At 28.5% G+C, this 3,580-nt stretch overlaps 1 protein-coding gene across 1 annotated transcript in view; it reads left to right on the top strand.

Moving 5' to 3' along the window:
- LOC117108398 (A disintegrin and metalloproteinase with thrombospondin motifs 20-like) overlaps positions 1-2,607 on the top strand; it is a 5,213-nt gene extending 2,606 nt beyond the window's left edge. Inside the window, exon 5 of the mRNA XM_033250395.1 lies at positions 370-2,607. The gene's annotated coding sequence lies outside the window, so the exon portion shown is untranslated. The remainder of the gene's footprint in view (positions 1-369) is intronic.
- The last annotated feature ends 973 nt before the right edge of the window (positions 2,608-3,580 follow it).

Raw genomic sequence — 3,580 nt, 5'->3', positions numbered from 1 at the left:
AAACTGGTGTAGTCACACATTTCAAATCTCTCAGGTTGGTAACTATATAACTTTATATTGGATTTTTGAGCAACTAAATCTTAGTATCTTAAAACTTCATATTTATCAACTAATTAGCAGCTTTATCAAGTTGTATGTGGGTTACAAAGGATCAAATTCCAATTTTAGAACTCAGAATAATGTATCGTTACCACATGAACCTAATTAGTTTTAAATAACATCATTCTATCCTGTAATCGGTGAGTATTGTTTCTGTTAAAATAAATTAGGAAACAATTTTTTGTTAAGAGTATTATAATTTTTTGTTAATAGCTATAATTACTATTATATTTAATTAATTGTTATTTTTAATGTGTTTATATCTTCCAGGGCTCCTATGTATTTAGGTTGAATTTCCTTTAAAAGAAGTTATGTATGAAGATATATATCATCTTGGTACAAATTGTCCAAGTTCATGGGGCTGCACATGTACAGTGAATTCTTGTAAATTGTGTATATTTTTACATTTAACAAATAAAGATTTATTTTTGTTATCTCAAAAAGGTTAGCTTGTAGGGTGAATGGCATTGCCATTGATACTACTCCTGTTTTCAGTACTTTTATTTCTCTTATTTAACTTTCTTTTCAATTTTTTTTACAATGGAGAAACTTTTAAACAAAATTATTAAAAATTATGTTCCAAATACATATTCAACAGAGTTAAACAATAGCTTAATGAAAAGTTTTGTTTAATTTTCTTGTAAAATTAATGTTTATAAAAATCTGTCTTATTCTTAGGAATAAACATAGTATTTCTTTAATTTACCTAAAATATCTATACTAAAGGGTATTCATGATATTTAATTATTTGTTACATGTATGATTACAGAATGTGATCAAATGAAAATATTACGTATATATAATATATTATTATATTATAATGCATACATTATAATTTTGATAGGAAGGGTAAACCTATTTCATTTATTTTATTTATAAATGAAAGAGGTTACTCTTTCTTTTACTATTCCTTTGTTCTTTTATAGAAGGGGTAACTCTATTAGTTAAATTATTTACATTTTTGGTAGAAGCGGTAGGCATACTGTATTTGTTTTGATAGAATGGTAAACATATCTGTTTACTTTTTTTTAAATAAAAGCTGTAAACTTATTTTTGTACTATTTCTTTATATATTAATAGAAATAGTAGCCTCATTTGTTTACTATATAAGTTTGTGTTTAATAGAAGTTGTTTCCCCTTTTGAAGGTGCTTTATAACAATCTTGTTAACATTTTACATAGTCTCTCAACAGTCTAATCCTTGTGTATGGGGAAAACTTACTTTAAAAGATGAAGGTGATGATGATGATGCATGTATCTACTTTATTTTATGCATTTATTTGAAGGATAAACTTGGGTGCAATTTTTAAATTTGTTAAGATAAAATTTGCCAACTAATTTTAGTATTTAATGATGAATAGTTATTGTTTTATTTGTGATTTTATTCAAGTGAGGGAAATGTGGAGTGGAGTAGAATAGCTTAGTAGTTAAGGTGCTTGCTTCCCAATTCCAGGGTTCTAGGGTCAGTTCCTGTGACAACAGGATTTTTTATTTGGACTAAAAAAACAACTCTTTAAGGCTCATTATGAGACTGATTTAAGAAGGATAACTGAGTCCTGTGGAGACCAGTATTAAGGCTCATTATGAGACTGATTTAAGAAGGATAACTGAGTCCTGTGGAGACCAGTATTAGTCTACTAAACAGGTTACCTAGAAGGTAAATTTAATTCTATCATCATTGTGTACAGGACACATGATGTACAGTAACCATTGTATATATTTTTAAATTCTGGGATTCTATTTTAAACTAGTAACATATTTTGTTTAAACTATGTTTGACCAATGTAATAATCCTTCACCATTTTAGGAATAAATGTAAGAAGTTACCAATTTTAGAAATCAAAATAATCTCAAAAGTTATGCACAGTATGTATGCATATGCTGCTAAAATGTAAGTTATTTATTTTTATATTGTATTATAATAAAAGGGAGTGCTAGGATTTCACTTCTATGGGATTACAAATTAGTATTATCTATATTGCTACTAAAATATTATTATTATTATTATTATTACTATTATTGTTAGTACTGCTGTTGTTATGTTATAATGTTAAAATAGAACAGGGTTTGTAATGTTTCTGAACACATTGAGAGTACAAGTTTTATGGTGCTAAATGAGCTGTTTTCAAGCTATGCAATTAAATCTTAAGTTATTTTATTTTGTATTTTAAAGAAAAAACAACATTGATATTTTGTTGACCGGTGCATATGCAATGTTTTATAAATAAATATATGCAGCCACAAATTATTATGAGAATATCGTAACATGTTGTAGACCATTAGTAATCAAAACTGTTCTGAGTTAATCTTCCATTACTCAGTACCACAATATGGTGCTTCGTTGAACCTCCTGTTGTTTGCACACTACCGTAACATAGTTTGGGCATTTTGAGTCTTGGATTGTAGATGATATCATACCTCAACATAGTCTTTCCGAAATCACCAACAAACATTGTGTCTGTGCACAATTGTATTCTAGATTGACTCTATATTTTATGTATTTTGATATTGATATGTGAATAGATCTGTGTATATTTATATTTATTGAGTGTTGTGTGAGAGTATAAAAGTTTCTAAATTTCTGGATAAAGTGTTTGTATTTTGTGTGTAGTGTAGAGTTTTTATTTAGTTGTACATGTGATGTAAAAATATGCAGAAAGAACAAATAAAATAACATATTTTAACGAACATAGTTTTAATGTATTTTGTCTTGTATTAATTCTTATAATTTGGTAAATATTTTGTCAAGAAATGGTGGTGCATGAAGATTAAAAGGTGGCAGAGTAAGTTGAGATTATGAATCTAATATAATAATACAGTAATAATAATAATAAACAGACATTTATAATGCACCGGTGGCCCTCAAAGATGCTCATGGCGCATTATGCCCATATTACTGTATAGCAAATTTTCTTTGAACTTGGTTCAAGCAAAGCCGTTATAGCAAAGATGTGCTTGATTTTATTGATTTCAGTACCACATGTGATGTGAGACCACGATAAACGGTCAGGCCGGAGACATGTGAAAAGGCATTTTATTTAATTTAACTTTCTTTGTATTGTGTTATCCCACCATATCATTATATGCCTACATATGGGAAAGTATTCTATCTGTGGGTAAGATATGAACGGAACCATAGAAAAGGAAGAGTCTAAGTCCATATTTTAAAAACATGTAAAGAAAAACCTTTTAGAAATCATACATAATTAAAAAATATGCATGTCATAACAGAGAGAAAAAAAACACAGAACTGTAAATTCATAAAAAGTGATTAAAATTTAAGATGAAACAAGAGGTTTTATTAGGATATAAAACAAATATGAAAGTATTGTACATGTCACTGCATTCTAAAAATATACAGTAGAACCCCCTATTAAGGGACATATTCGGGGTCAAAAAAGTGGTGCCAGCGTCTGAAATCTGGGGTAGGGGGGGAAGTGAGGTGCAAGATACAATTTGGGGAGGGGGGACAAGGTTCCCAA

This window comes from Anneissia japonica, unplaced genomic scaffold, assembly GCF_011630105.1.
Source record: "Anneissia japonica isolate Jap-2015-1 unplaced genomic scaffold, ASM1163010v1 scaffold46891_len17119_cov178, whole genome shotgun sequence".
NCBI classification, from domain to species: domain Eukaryota; kingdom Metazoa; phylum Echinodermata; class Crinoidea; order Comatulida; family Comatulidae; genus Anneissia; species Anneissia japonica.
Note: the sequence above shows the minus strand (reverse complement) of the source record. Positions and strands in the feature narration are given on the sequence as shown.